Source organism: Chiloscyllium plagiosum, unplaced genomic scaffold (genome assembly GCF_037043375.1).
Source record: "Chiloscyllium plagiosum isolate Xiang-an unplaced genomic scaffold, Cpla_swu_hap1 HiC_scaffold_30, whole genome shotgun sequence".
Taxonomy (NCBI): Eukaryota; Metazoa; Chordata; class Chondrichthyes; order Orectolobiformes; family Hemiscylliidae; genus Chiloscyllium; species Chiloscyllium plagiosum.
Genome location: NW_028270168.1, coordinates 14,213,448 through 14,229,852, shown reverse-complemented (window position 1 = coordinate 14,229,852; position 16,405 = coordinate 14,213,448). Strand labels below are relative to the sequence as shown.

The following is a 16,405-nucleotide window of genomic DNA, read 5'->3' as shown; positions in this document are numbered from 1 at the left end:
GAGTTATATGCTGCCGAAACCATGCGGTGAGTTACACGCTGGAGATAAAATGAGGTGAGTCACACGCTGTAGAAACCAGGCGGTGAGTTACCTGCTGTAGACACCAGGAGGTGAGTTACATGCTGTAGATACCACAAGGTGAGTTACATGCTGTAGATACCAGGAGGTGAGTTACATGCTGTAGATACCAGGAGGTGAGTTACACGCTGTAGATACCAGGAGGTGAGTTTAATGCTGTAGAAACCAGGAGTTGAGTTTCCTGCTGCAGAAACCAGGAGATGAGTTACATGCTGTAGATATCAGGAGGTAAGTTACATGCTGTAGATAACAGCAGGAGAGTTACACGCTGTAGATACCAGGAGGTGAGTTACATGCTGTTGATACCAGAAGGTGAGTTACATGCTATAGAAACCAGGAGGTGAGTTACACGCTGTAGATACCAGGAGGTGAGTTATATGCTGTAGATACCAGGAGGTGAGTTACATGCTGTTGATACCAGAAGGTGAGTTACATGCTGTAGATATCAGGAGGTGAGTTACATGCTGTAGATATCAGGAGGTGAGTTACACACTGTAGATACCAGGAGGTGAGTTTAATGCTGTAGAAACCAGGAGTTGAGTTTCATGCTGCAGAAACCAGGAGATGAGTTACATGCTGTAGATATCAGGAGGTAAGTTACATGCTGTAGATAACAGCAGGTGAGTTACACGCTGTAGATACCAGGAGGTGAGTTACATGCTGTAGATTCCAGGAGATGCGTTTCACGCTGTCGATACCAGGAGGTGAGTTACATGCTGCAGAAACCAGGAGGTGAGTTACACGCTGTGGATGCCAGGAGGTCAGAGACACACTATACATACCAGGAGGTGAGTTACATGCTGTAGAAACCAGGAGGTTAGTTACATGCTGTAGATACCAGGAGGTGAGTTACATGGTGTAGATACCAGGAGGTGAGTTACACTCTGTAGAAACCAGGAGGTGAGTTACATGCTGTAGATATCAGGAGGTGAGTTACACGCTGTGGATAGCAAGACGTGAGTTACATGCTGTGGATACCAGGAGGTGAAGTACATGCTGCAGAAACCAGGATGAGAGTTACACGCTGTAGATACCAGTAGGTGAGTTAAATGCTGCAGAAAGCAGGTGGTGAGTTACACGCTGCAGAAACCAGGAGGTGAGTTACACGCTGTGGATGCCAGGAGGTCAGAGACACACTATACATACCAGGAGGTGAGTTACATGCTGTAGAAACCAGGAGGTTAGTTACATGCTGTAGATACCAGGAGGTGAGTTACATGGTGTAGATACCAGGAGGTGAGTTACACTCTGTAGAAACCAGGAGGTGAGTTACATGCTGTAGATATCAGGAGGTGAGTTACACGCTGTGGATAGCAAGACGTGAGTTACATGCTGTGGATACCAGGAGGTGAGTGACATTCTGGAGATACCAGGAGGTGAGTTACATGCTGTAGATACCAGGAGGTGAAGTACACGCTGCAGAAACCAGGAGGTGAGTTACACGCTGTAGGTACCAGGAGGTGAGTTACATGGTGTGGATGCCAGGAGGTCAGAGACACACTATACATACCAGGAGGTGAGTTACATGCTGTAGATACCAGGAGGTGAGTTCAATGCTGTAGAAACCAAAAGGTGAGTTACATGCTGTAGATATCAGGAGGTGAGTTACATGCTGTAGATACCGGGAGGTGAGTTACATGCTGTAGAAACCAGGAGGTGAGTGACATGCTGTAGATACCAGGAGGTGAGTTTAATGCTGTAGAAACCAGAAGGTGAGTTACATGCTGTAGATACCAGGAGGTGAAGTACATGCTGCAGAAACCAGGATGAGAGTTACACGCTGTAGATACCATGCGGTGAGTTAAATGCTGCAGAAAGCAGGTGGTGAGTTACATGCTGTAGATACCAGGAGGTGAGTTACATGCTGTAGATATCAGGAGGTGAGTTACATGCTGTAGATATCAGGAGGTGAGTTACATGCTGTAGATACCAGGAGGTGAGTTTAATGCTGTAGAACCCAGAATGTGAGTTACGTGCTGTAGATATCAGGAGGTGAGTTACATGCTGTCGAAACCAGCAGGTAAGCTTCATGCTGTAGATACCAGGAGGTGAGTTACACCCTTTGGATGCCAGGGGGTGAGTTACATGCTGCAGAAACCAGGAGGTGAGTGACATTCTGTAGATACCAGGAGGTGAGTTACATGCTGTCGAAACCAGCAGGTGAGCTTCACGCTGTAGATACCAGGAGGTGAGTTACACGCTGTAGATACCACGAGGTGAGTTACATGCTGGAGATACCAGGAGGTGAATTACATTCTGTAGATACCAGGAGGTGAGTTACATGCTATCGATACCAGGAAGTGAGTAACATGATGTAGAAACCAGGAGTGTGTTACACGCTGAAGATACCAGGAGGTGAGTTACATGCTGCAGAATCAACGAGGTGAGCTACATGCTGTAGAAACCAGGAGTGAGTTACACGCTGCAGAAACCAGGAAGTGAATTACATGCTGTAGATACCAGGAGGTGAGTTATATGCTGCCGAAACCATGCGGTGAGTTACATGCTGGAGATAAAATGAGGTGAGTTACACGCTGTAGAAACCAGGCGGTGAGTTACCTGCTGTAGACACCAGGAGGTGGGTTACATGCTGTAGATACCACAAGGTGAGTTACACGCTGTAGATACCAGGAGGTGAGTTACATGCTGTAGATACCAGGAGGTGAGTTACACACTGTAGATACCAGGAGGTGATTTTAATGCTGCAGAGAACAGCTGGTGAGTTATATGCTGTAGATACCAGGAGGTGAGTTAAATGCTGCAGAAAGCAAGTGGTGAGTTACATGCTGTAGATACCAGGAGGTGAGTTACATGCTGTAGATACCAGGAGGTGCGTTACATGCTGTTGATACCAGGAGGTGAGTTACATGCTGTAGATACCAGGAGGTGAGTTTAATGCTGTAGAAACCAGGAGATGAGTTACATGCTGTAGATATCAGGAGGTAAGTTACATGCTGTAGATATCAGGAGGTGAGTTACATGCTGTCGAAACCAGCAGGTGAGCTTCATGCTGTAGAAACCAGGAGGTGAGTTACACGCTGTAGATACCAGGAGGTGAGTTACACGCTGTAGATACCAGGAGGTGAGTTACATGCTGCAGAAACGACGAGGTGAGCTACATGCTGTAGAAATCAGGAGTGAGTTACATGCTACAGAAACCAGGAAGTGAGTTACATGCTGTAGATACCAGGAGGTGAGTTACATGCTGCAGAAACGACGGGTTGAGCTACATGCTGTAGAAACCAGGAGTGAGTTACACGCTGCAGAAACCAGGAGGTGAGTTACCTGCTGTAGACACCAGGAGGTGAGTTACATGCTGTAGATACCAGGAGGTGAGTTACATGCTGTAGATACCAGGAGGTGAGTTTAATGCTGTGGAAACCAGGAGGTGAGTGACATGCTGTAGATATCAGGAGGTGAGTTACATGCTGTAGATACCAGGAGGTGAGTTACCTGTTGCAGAGACTAGGGGGTGAGTTACATGCTGTAGATACCAGGAGGTGAGTTTCACGCTGCAGATACCAGGAGGTGAGTTACATTCTGTAGATACCAGGAGGAGAGTTTAATGCTGTAGATACCAGGAGGTGAGTTACATCCTGTAGATACCAGGAGGTGAGTTACACCCTTTTGATGCCAGGGGGTGAGTTACTTGCTGCAGAAGCCAGGAGGTGAGTGACATTCTGTAGATACCAGGGGGTGAGTTACACCCTTTTGATGCCAGGGGGTGAGTTACATGCTGCGGAAACAACGAGGTGAGTTACATGCTGGAGATACCAGGAGGCGAGGTACATGGTATCGATACCAGGAAGTGAGTGACATGATGCAGAAACGACGAGGTGAGCTACATGCTTTAGAAACCAGGAGTGAGTTACATGCTGTAGATACCAGGAGGTGAGTTACATGCTGTAGAAACCAGGAGGTGAGTTATACGCTGTAGATACCAGGAGGTGAGTTTAATGCTGCAGAAAACAGCTGGTGAGTTACATGCTGTAGAAACCAGGAGGTGAGTTATACGCTGTAGATACCAGGAGGTGAGTTAAATGCTGTAGATATCCGGAGGTGAGTTACATGCTGTAGATACCAGAAGGTGAGTTACACGTTGTCGAAACCAGCAGGTGAGCTTCTTGTTGTAGATACCAGGAGGTGAGCTACATGCTGTCGAAACCAGGAGTGAGTTACACGCTGCAGAAACCAGGAAGTGAGTTACATGCTGCAGAAACCAGGAGGTGAGTGACATTCTGTAGATACTAGGAGGTGAGTTATATGCTGTAGGTACCTGGAGGTCAGATACACGCTGTAGATACCAGGGGGTGAGTTACATGCTGCAGAGACCAGGGGGTGAGTTACCTGCTGTCGATACCAGGAGGTGAGTTACATGCTGTAGATACCAGCAGGTGAGTTACACGCTGTAGATACCAGGAGGTGGATTACATATTGCAGAAACCACGAGGTGAGTTACATGCTGGAGATACCAGGAGGTGAATTACATGCTATTGATACCAGTAAGTGAGTAACATGATGTAGAAACCAGGAGTGTGTTACACGCTGAAGATACCAGAAGGTGAGTTACATGCTGCAGAAACGACGAGGTGAGCTACATGCTGTAGAAACCAGGAGTGAGTTACACGCTGCAGAAACCAGAAAGTGAATTACATGCTGGAGATACCAGGAGGTGAGTTATATGCTGCTGAAACCATGCGGTGAGTTACACGCTGGAGATAACATGAGGTGAGTTACACGCTGTAGAAACCAGGAGGTGAGTTACATGCTGTAGATACCAGGAGGTGAGTTTAATGCTGTAGAAACCAGGAGGTGAGTTACATGCTGTAGATATCAGGAGGTGAGTTACATATTGTAGATACCAGGAGGTGAGTTTAATGCTGTAGAAACCAGGAGTTGAGTTACATGCTGTCGAAACCAGCAGGTGAGCTTCATGTTGTAGATACCAGGAGGTGAGTTACATGCTGTAGAAACCAGGAGGTGAGTTACATGCTGTAGATACCAGGAGGTGAGTTACATGCTGTAGATACCAGGAGGTGAGTTACACACTGTAGATACCAGGAAGTGAGTTACATGCTGATGAAACCACGTATTGAGTTACATGCGTAGAAACTAGGTGGTGAATTAGATGCTTTAGATACCAGGAAGTTAGTTACATGCTGTAGAAACCAGGAGGTGAGTAACACGCCATAGAAATCAGGAGGTGCGTTACATGCTGTAAAAAGCAGAAGGCGAGTTGCATGATGTAGATACCAGGAGGTGAGTTACACGCTGTAGATACCAGGAGGTGAGTTACATGCTGCAGAAACCAGGAGGTGAGTTACACACTGTAGATACCAGAAGGTCAGATACACGCTGTAGATACCAAGGTGAGAGTTACATGCACTAGAAGCAAGGAGGTGAGGTGAGTTACATGCTGTGCATACTAGGAGGACAGATATACACTGTAGATACAAGTTGTTGCTTTGTCCGTCTGACTCCAATTAAAATTGTTCAAAAGTAGACCAGTGTTTGATACACTTCTGGAAAAATTGTTTCATTGTAAAATATTTATCAACTGGGGCCAATCTAACCTGATGAATATTAACAATATTTGGGTGTTTTCAGTCTCTCTCTGTTTTACAGAACTGCACACATCTGTAATTACACCTGGAGGTGAGTTACATGCTTTAGGCACCAGTAGGTGAGTTACATGCTGCAGAAACCAGGAGGTGTGTTAAATGCTGTAGATACCAGGAGGTGAGTTACATGCTGTAGATACCAGGAAGTGAGTTATATGCTGTAGATACCAGGAAGTGAGTCACATGGTGTAGATACCAGGAGGTGAATTACATGCTGCTGAAACCAGGAAGTGAGTTACATGCTCTAGATACCATGAGGTGAGTTACACGCTGTAGAGTTCCTATTTTCTGTTCCTCTTTCGTTGAAGTACTGTCATTAAGCTGATCTGTATCGCCAGCAAATATTGGACCTGATTCATAGTTGCTTTTTCTTTCTTTTCACTGAGATTAATTTGGTTTGGACAGAACAGGAAGGAGTCAGGGATGCACTGAAAGATAACTACAAATGAAGTAATGCTGAGCTTATATAGGATCCTGGTTAGATTTAACTGGAGCGCTAAGTTTAATTTTCAGGGCCATATTACAAAGAAGATATAGAGATCCTGCAGAAGATGAGAAAATAAATGGATTTACAAGCCCAACACCAGAACTGGGAAATTATAATGATCACTGAAGACTGAACATCTGAGGGAGTGTGTTCTGCAAACTTCCTGAGCAAGTCCTATGCAGTCAGTGAATTGTGACTCACACAGACTGGATAGTGTGGACTCAGATAGTGAGTACAACATGGAACTTGTGATCACAATGCAAAGAGCATCAAAACATTAAAAGGAGAAGCTGTTTAGGTACGTGAGGCAGATTGAGGTGGAAAGTTGCATCGTTAGAATTAGATACAGTAAAAGTAGCAAGTGACTTGTGATGAGCATAAATATCAATAAGGGCCAATTGTAACAAAAGACCTGTTCCTCTTGCTATTAATACTATGCAACACCACTCACTGCTCACTGAAGTTGCTAATAAACAACAGAAATGATCTGCACTTAATGTGTACTGGTCTGGAATATTGCGACTCCATTTTCTGCTCATTTTACAGCAAAGTGGAAAACACACAGGTTATATTGATGTCCTCTCAGAGCAGATGTGCTGCAGCTCTAGACCAGGTGGAAGATATATTAACACAAATTCACATCACTGTGCGATTCAAGGTCAGCTACAGGGGCTAGTAAGCAATCTCATTTCTGGTTGTAACCTGACTGGAATTCTGTTTAACTTTGAGTCATTCTTAGTCTGAATATTCTTGTTCTCTTAAATGGCTGCAGATCATTTGTCCTTGGTGTCATATGCATGATATGTGGGTGAGCAAGTCTCTTTGTACTGTTTCACATTCATGAATAAGCTACAGCTGCTTAATTTAAAATAAGAGAGTAAAAACGGTAGTTGTTTTGAACACCTCTTTGCAGTGGCAGAGTGTCTCAGGTTTCACTGTGGTTTGAAAGAATGTGGTCTGTTCACTTTCAGAGGCAATGGATAAGAAAATAGACTCTTGAGTGAGGAAATCCAGAACAAAAAGATTCCCATAAATGTAAGAAGGATGGGGTAGGTATACAAATTCCTGGCAGTGAATGGGAAACATTAGGACAGTTCTCGTGGCTTTCTGCTTCCCACAGAAAGTGGGGCAATTCTTGACCAATAATGTGGCTCAGGCCGAAGAGGTAATTCTTGAATCATCCAAAGAATAGTGCATGCAGGAAAGGGAAACAGCAGGCTCTCTTTGCATTGAAGCCCTGAGATGGGCTGAATGGCCATCGTCAGCCATGTTTGCCTTTTGGGAAGATTGTTTCTATGTCTTTGCTTGGCCGAAGTCCGCTGTCATGCTCCTTATTCTGCTCAAGTGATAAGATTATCCTCGCGTTCTACCAACTGTGGTGATAAAATTGCCTACTTGCGACACAAATGGTGATCTGATCATGCCAGTGAGTTCTGCCAGGTAGAGGGAGATTAACCAGTAGCACTACCCTGGCAAGCAGTGTTCTTTTAGCATCCAGTTGACTGTTGGCAATTGCTGCACACGCTTCATCTGTTCTGTGAGAAACGATTATTAAACTTCAGAGTTAAAATTATGATAAACACTGCTAGTATAAATAAATGACAGAATTTGTTTAATGATATATAGAAAGCACACATTTGTAAAGCTCTACTTTCCCTTGCCAATGTGTGGTGCTGTGTTCTACTAAACAGGTAAATACAGAATAAATTAATAACTAATAGAGGTAAATAAAGAAACACAGAGTTCAAATCAATATTGTAACATCACATTCTCATGGTAAATGCTACGAGCTTTGCTGTTGCACAGTTACTTTACTGCTCTAAGTTTTTTTTGTTAGAGTTGGGGCTATAAGGGTTGGTTAGCTCAGTTGGCTGGATAGCTGGTTAGCAATGTGGGGTTCAACTGGCTGATGTTACCATTAAGAAGGAACTTCCTTCCTAATGTCTCCTCTTACCTGAGACATGATGACCTTCAGGTTAAAACACCATGAGTCAGCATTCTTTAATGGGAAAGCAGGACTATGGTGACTTCACTATTAGAGATAGAATTGAACATCCAAACTTAGGGCAATTTCTTTCCTGTGGACATTGGAGAGGTAGTAGCATCGTGGTAATATCATTAGTCCAGAGCTGTAGGCTAATGCTTTGGAGGCAGTGGGTCAAATCCCACCACAGCAGATAATAGTATTTGAATTCAATTCTTTTAAACATCTGGAATTAAAAGTTGATCTAATGGTGATGATGTAACCATTGTCAATTTCCATAAAAACATCTGGTTTACTAATTTCCTTTCGGGAAAATAGGCGGGTAGGAAGCTGGAAGAACACAGCAAGCCAGGCAGCATCAGGAGGGACAGGCAGGAGGCTGGGGGAACACAGCAAGCCAGGCAGCATCAGGAGGGACAGGCAGGAGGCTGGAAGGACACAGCAAGCCAGGCAGCATCAGGAGGGACAGGCCGGAGGCTGGGGGAACACAGCAAGCCAGGCAGCATCAAGGGGGACAGGCAGGATGCTGGTGGAACACAGCAAGCCAGGCAGCATCAGGAGGGACAGGCAGGAGGCTGGGGGAACACAGCAAGCCAGACAGCAGGTGTAGAAATCAACATTTCAGGGGTAACTCTTCTTCAGTCCAGAAGAAAGTTATACCCGAAATGTTGGCTTCTCCACCTCCTGATGCTGCCTGGCTTGCTGTGTCCTTCCAGCCTCCTGCCTGTCCCTCCTGATGCTGCCTGGCTTGCTGTGTCCTTCCAGCCTCCTGCCTGTCCCTCCTGATGCTGCCTGGCTTGCTGTGTCCTTCCAGCCTCCTGCCTGTCCCTCCTGATGCTGCCTGGCTTGCTGTGTCCTTCCAGCCTCCGGCCTGTCCCTCCTGATGCTGCCTGGCTTGCCGTGTTCTTCCAGCCTCCGGCCTGTCCCTCCTGATGCTGCCTGGCTTGCTGTGTTCCCCCAGCCTCCTGCCTGTCCCTCCTGATGCTGCCTGGCTTGCTGTGTTCTCCCAGCCTCCTGCCTGTCCCTCCTGATGCTGCCTGGCTTGCTGTGTTCTTCCAGCCTCCTGCCTGTCCCTCCTGATGCTGCCTGGCTTGCCGTGTTCTTCCAGCCTCCGGCCTGTCCCTCCTGATGCTGCCTGGCTTGCCGTGTTCTTCCAGCCTCCTGCCTGTCCCTCCTGATGCTGCCTGTCTTGCTGTGTTCTTGCAGCCTCCTGCCTGTCCCTCCTGATGCTGCCTGGCTTGCTGTGTTCATCCAGCCTCCTGCCTGTCCCTCCTGATGCTGCCTGGCTTGCTGTGTTCCCCCAGCCTCCTGCCTGTCCCTCCTGATGCTGCCTGGCTTGCTGTGTCCTTCCAGCCTCCGGCCTGTCTACTTTGGATTCCAGCATCTGCAGGTTGTTTTGTCTTATCTGGTCTGGTTGACATGTGGCTGCAGACCCAAAATAATTTGGTTGACTCATCATTGCCTTTTGAAATGGCCCTAGCAAGCTGTTCAGTTCAAGGCCAAGTAGGTATGGGCAACAAATGCTGGCCTTGCTGTAATAATAACTAATAATAAAATACAATAACATAGGAATATTAGTACCTTAATAAAGGTGCTGTACTGTATCACAAATTGCTGTAACTTAAATAAGAAATTAAATTTCTAAAATTTGATGGCTGTGGCCATATTGCAGAGGGAGCTGAGCGGGTGCCTAAGCTTTCTTCCTCAGGGTTAGATAATATGTGTTGTTAATGAGCAATATGTGTGCTTAGAGACTCTCATGGACTTTTACCTTCAAGGACCGGGACATATCGATGTGACAGCTATTTCACTGCTTGCCAAGTCTCAGTTATTTTTACCAGGTCCACCTACAGGCTGATGGGCCAATCACAGGAATGATTTTATTACGTCTGTCCCATGATTCAGGAGACAGTTTGGAGAATCAGTAAGAACCTAGCTTATGAACCAGAAAATTGGACTGAAGAGTGAAATTGTTTTAACTCTGCAAAACCTTTTGGAATTTGTTAATGAAACCAGTGTGAGGGGAAAATGATAGGATCTGAGTTTGTTATGGAGCTACAACTTTTCAACTAGGTAGTGAAGTACAGTGTTAGCTTTGTTTGGGTCCTCATTCTCTTTGATGTATTTGCCATGTTAGCTTTCCTACCACATTCATTTCTACAGCTCATCTCCTTGGTCAAAATCATGTACAGGTCTGTACATGTGTAACACATGATTTTATATAAAATTCTGAGCAGGTTTGACAGGGTGAATGTTGAGAACTGTTTCTTCTGGCAAAATAGCCTATAATTAAGGCTGATAGACTTTAGTCAGTGGGGCTGTTTTAGAACCGAGATGATAATTTTTTTTCTCTCAGAGAGTTCTGAATCTTTGGAATTCTCTACCCCAGAGGCTCTGGTTGCTCAATTATTGAACGTTTTCAAGACTGAAATGGATAGGTCTTGAAGCATTTAGGGAATTGAGGGCTAAAAGGGATTTGGTATAAAGTAAATTGATGTAGAAATTGAGCTCTGATCCTCTTGAATAATGGAGCAGGATTGAATAGCCCGCTTCCGAAAAATTTATTTATGGAACGATATATTACACCTAATTTCCCAGAGGGAAGCTAAGAGTCATAGAGTCATAGAAATGTACAGCAAGGAAACATACCCTTTGGTCCAACCCATCCATGCCAACCAGATATCCCAACCCAATCTAGTTCCACCTGCCAGCACCCATATCCCTCCAAACCCTTCCTATTCATATACCCATCCAGATGCCTTTTAAATGTTGCAATTGTACCAGCCTCCACCACTTCCTCTGGCAGCTCATTCCATACGCATGCCACCCTCTGTGTGAAAACGTTGCCCCATAGGTCTCTTTTATGTCTTTCCCCTCTCACCCTAAACCTATGCCCTCTAGTTCTGGACTCCCCGACCCCAGGGAAAAGACTGTGTCTATTTATCCTATCCGTGCCCCTCATCATTTTGTAAACCTCTACAAGGTCACCCTTCAGCCTCCGACGCTCCAGGGAAAACAGCCCCAGCCTGTTCAGCTTCTCCTTACAGCTCAAATCCTCCAACCCTGGCAACATTCTTGTAAATCTTTTCTGAACCCTTTCAAGTTTAACAACATCTGTCCGATAGGAAGGAGACCAGTATTGCACACAATATTCCAACAGTGGCATAACCAATGTCCTGCACAGTCACAACATGAACTCAATACTCTGATCAATAAAGGAAAGCATACCAAATGCTTTCTTCACTATCCTATCTACCTGTGACTCCACTTTCAAGGAGCTATGAACCTGCACTCCAATGTCTCTTTGTTCAGCAACACTCCCTAGGACCTTACCATTAAGTGTAGAAGTCCTGCTAAGATTTGCTTTCCCAAAATGCAGCACCTTACATTTATCTGAATTAAACTCCATCTGCCACTTCTCAGCCCATTGGCCCATCTGATCAAGACCCTGTTGTAATCTGAGGTAACCTTCTTCACTGTCCATTACATCAAATTTTGGTGTCATCTGCAAACTTACTAACTGTACCTCTTATGCTCGCGTCCAAATCATTTATGTAAATGACAAAAAGTAGTGGACCCAGCACCCATCCTTGTGCCACTCCAAGGGTGACAGGCCTTCAGTCTGAAAAACAACCCTCCACTACCACCCTCTGTCTTCTACCTTTGAGCCAGTTCTGTATTCAAATGGCTAGTTCTCCCTGTATTCCATGAAATCTATCGTTGCCAACCAGTCTCCCATGAGGAACCTTGGTGAACGCCTTACTGAAGCCCATATAGATCACGTCTACTGCTCTGCCCTCATCAATCCTCTTTGTTACTTCTTCAAAAAACTCAATCAAGTTTGTGAGACATGATTTCCCACGCACAAAGCCATGTTGACTATCCCTAAACAGTCCTTGCTTTCCAAATACATGTACATACTGTCCCTCAGGATTCCCTTCAGCAACTTGCCCACCACCGAGGTCAGGCTCACTGGTCTATAGTTCCCTGGCTTGTCCTTACCACCCTTCTTAAACAGTGGCACCACGTTAGCCAACCTCCAGTCTTTCAGCACCTCACCTGTGACTATCGATGATACAAATATCTCACAAGTGGCCCAGCAATCACTTCTCTAGCTTCCCACAGAGTTCTAGGGTACACCTGATCAGGTCCTGGGGATTTATCCACTTTTATGCATTTCAAGACATCCTCCTCTGTAATATGGACATTTTGCAAGGTGTCACCATCTATTTCCCTACATTCTATATCTTCCATATCCTTTTCCACAGTAAATACTGATGCAAAATACTCGTTTAGTACCTCCCCCATTTTCTGTGGCTCCACACAAAGGCCACCTTGCTGGTCTTTGAGGGCCTTCCTCCAAATTAGAACTTCAACTTTTAGGTTTGGTTTATCCTTTTCCATCACTATTTTAAATCTAATAGAATTATGGTCGCTGGCCCCAAAGTGCTCCCCTACTGACACCTCAGTCACCTGCCCTGCTTTATTTCCCAAAAGCAGGTCAAGTTTTGCACCTTCTCTAGTAGGTACATCCACATACTGAATCAGAAAATGTTCTTGTACACACTTAACTTTCTCTCCATCTAAGCCCTTAACACTATGGCAGTCCCAGTCTATGTTTGGAAAGTTAAAATCCCCTACCATAACCACCCTATTATTCTTACGGATAGTTGAGATCTCCTTACAAGTTTGTTTCTCAATTTCCCTCTGACTATTAGCGGGTCTATAATACAATCCCAATAAGGTGATCATCCCTTTCTTATTTCTCAGTTCCACCCAAATAACTTCCCTGGATATATTTCCAGGAATGCCCTCCCTCAGCACAGCTGTAATGCCATCCCTTATCAAACGCACCACTCCCCCTCCTCTCTTGCCTCCCTTTCTGTCCTTCCTGTAGCATTTGTATCCTGGAAAATTAAGCTGCCAGTCCTGCCCATCCCTGAGCCATGTTTCTGTAATTGCTATGATATCCCAGTCCCATGTTCCTAACCATGCCCTGAGTTCATCTGCTTTCCCTGTTAGGCCCCTTGCATTGAAATAAATACAGTTTAATTTATCAGTCCTCCCTTGTTCTCTGCTTTGTCCCTGCCTGCCCTGACTGTTTGACTCACTTCTGTTCTCAACTGTACCAGTCTCAAATTGATCTCTTTCCTCACTATCTCCCTGGGTCCCCCCCCACCTTACTAGTTAAAATCCCCCTGAGCAGCTCTAGCAAATTTCCCTGCCAGTATATTAGTCCCCTTCCAATTTAGGTACATTCCGTCCTTCTTGTTCAGGTCACTTCTACACCAAAAAAGATTCCAATGATCCAAAAATGTGAATCCTTCTCTCATACACCAGCTCCTCAGCCATCCATTCATCTGCTCTATCCTCCTATTCCTGCCCTCACTAGCTCGTAGCACCGGGAGTAATCCAGATATTACTACTCCCGAGGACCTCCTTTTTAAATTCCTGCCTAACTCTCTGTAATCTCCCTTCAGAATCTCATCCTTTTCCCTTCCTATGTCGTTGGTTCCAATGTGTACAGTGACCTCTTGCTGGCCCCTCTCCTCGAGAACATTCTGCATCCTCTCTGAGACATCCTTGATCCTAGCACCAGGTAAGCAACACGCCATTCTAATTTTTCGCTGTTGGCCACAGAAACATCTGTTTGTACCTTGGACTAGAGAATCCTCTAACACAATTGATCTCTTGGAACCCAAAGTACCCCTCATTGCATTAGAGCCAGTCTCAATATCAGAAACTTGGCTGTTCATGCTACGTTCCCCTGAGAATCCATCACCCCCTACATTTTCCAAAACAGCATACCCTGTTTGAAATGGGAATAGCCACAGAACACACATGCACAAGCTGCCTACCTCTCTTACCTTGGAAAAAGTGAGGACTGTAGATGCTGTAGATCAGAGCTGAAAAAGGTGTTGCTGGAAAAGCGGAAATGACGAAGGATGATCCGATATATCTGGAGGTTGGTGGGGTGGTAGGTGAGGACCAGTGGGGTTCTGTCCTGGTGACCCCTCCAATTGCCACCTCCAAATAGACCCCACCACCAAGCATATATTTCCCTACCCTCCCCTATTAGCATTCCGGAAAGACCACTCACTCCGCGACTCCTTTGTCAGGTCCACACCCCCCACCAACCCAACCTCCACTCCCGGCAACTTCCCCTGCAACCGCAAGAAATGCAAAACTTGCGCCCACACCACCCCCTCACTTCCCTCCAAGGCCCCAAGGGATCCTTCCATATCCGCCACAAATTCACCTGCACCTCCACACACATCATTTACTGCATCCAATGTGGCCTCCTCAACATTGGAGAGACAGGCCGCCTACTTGCGGAACGTTTCAGAGAACACCTCTGGGACACCCACACCAACCAACCCAACCGCCCCTTGGCTGAACACTTTAACTCCCCCCTCCCACTCCGCCAAGGACATGCAGGTCCTTGGCCTCCTCCATCGCCAGACCATGGCAACACGATGCCTGGAGGAAGAGCGCCTCATCTTCCGCCTCGGAACCCTCCAACTACAAGGGATGATTGCAGATTTCTCCAGCTTCCTCATTTCCCCTCCCCCCATCTTATCTCAGTCCCAACCCTCTGATTCAGCACCACCTTCTTGACTTGCAATCTTCTTCCCGACCTCTCCGCCCCACACCCCTCTCCGGACTATCACCCTCACCTTAACCTCCTTCCACCTATCACATTCCCAACGCCCCTCCCCCAAGACCCTCCTCCCTACCTTTTATCTTACCCTGTTTGGCACACCCTCCTCATTCCTGAAGAAGGGCTTATGCCCGAAACGTTGATTCTCCGGCTCCTTGGATGCTGCCTGACCTGCTGCGCTTTTCTAGCAACACATTTTTCTACCTCTCTTACCTTTCCTGGAGTTAACCCATCTATGTGACTGTATCTGAGACTTCCCCCCTTCCTATAACTGCCATCCATCACATACTGTTGCTGTTGCAAATTCCTCATTGCTTCTAACTGTCTCTCCAACCAATCCATTTGATCTGATAAGATTCGCAACCAACAGCATTTATTGCAGATATAAACCGCAGTAACCCTTAAACTCTCTTTAAACTCCCACATCTGACAAGAAGCACATATCACTGTACTAAAGACCATTTTTGCTCCTTTACAATCTACAGACCCAGAAAATGACACCATCGTATTCCTCTACAAAACACTGCCCCAGGTTAGATTAATAGTTACAGCTTATATTTTAAGTTTAATCAAGAGACATATCTCAAAAACATATAATCAAGAAAGAACCCACTCTACTCACTACTGCAGACTTTCTGTAGGCCACTTAAAACGATTAACTTATCTGATTCTGTGCTGTGAACTTTGCCCAAACAATTCCTCTAAGATCAGTTGTGAATTTCACAGTAATGTGGTCAACAAACAGTGAATCTGGAGTCACATGTATGCCAGGCTGGGTAAGGATGGCAATTTTCTTATGTAAAGAACATTAGGGAACCAGGCAGAATTTTTCTTGACAATTAAATTATTGTCACTACCAGACTCTTAATTCTCGATTTTTTTTTGTTGGATTCAAACTCTACCACCTACTCTGATGGGATTTGAACACAAGTGCCCAGAACATTACTGTAAACTAAGAATGTTGGCAACCACATCGGGTCAGGTAGCATCCAAGGAGAGAGGCCAAGCTAACTTTTCCAGTCTGAGAACTGAAGTGGGGAGGGGGCAGCATTTAGAATATTACCTGGGTCTTTAGATCAACAATATCACAATAATACCACTAGACCATTGCCCCCACTTCAATTTCTTGCATCTTAACATTTACTTCAAGTTGCTGATTTGCCCCTCTCCTCACATCAGTATGTGTTCAATTTCTATCCTCATGAAACCACTCAACAGTGGAGTATAAAAACCACTCAACAGGGCCCAATGGGTCAGCTACATTGCCCCTTCAACTCTCCTGCTGGAAATACAAGCCCTGCCTGACGATTGACTCCGGGTTTCAGCTTACATCATAATCGTTTCTTATTCACTCTAAGCTGATTAGACTCAATTGTGACAGATAATTACAGCTTTAAAGATAATGTTAAAATAGGCTGTATCTCTTGACTATTCCAAAGCAGTAAAACAGGATCTATTGGAGCTGCTTTTCAGGTTAGAATTGAAGTGAGTTTCTGGGCATTCTCTTATCTCTATGTGACTCTTGCACACATTAATCACTGGAAAGTGAAATGTCGGCAATCCATCATCGTTTA

At 45.4% G+C, this 16,405-nt stretch overlaps 1 long non-coding RNA gene across 1 annotated transcript in view; it reads left to right on the top strand.

The window, feature by feature from the left end:
- Positions 1–7,191: 7,191 nt before the first annotated feature.
- Positions 7,192–16,405, top strand: part of LOC122563539 (uncharacterized) — a 67,535-nt gene continuing 58,321 nt past the window's right edge. The window contains exons 1-2 of the long non-coding RNA XR_015752129.1: positions 7,192–7,235; positions 13,651–13,769. This is a non-coding gene — a long non-coding RNA (uncharacterized LOC122563539). The remainder of the gene's footprint in view (positions 7,236–13,650; positions 13,770–16,405) is intronic.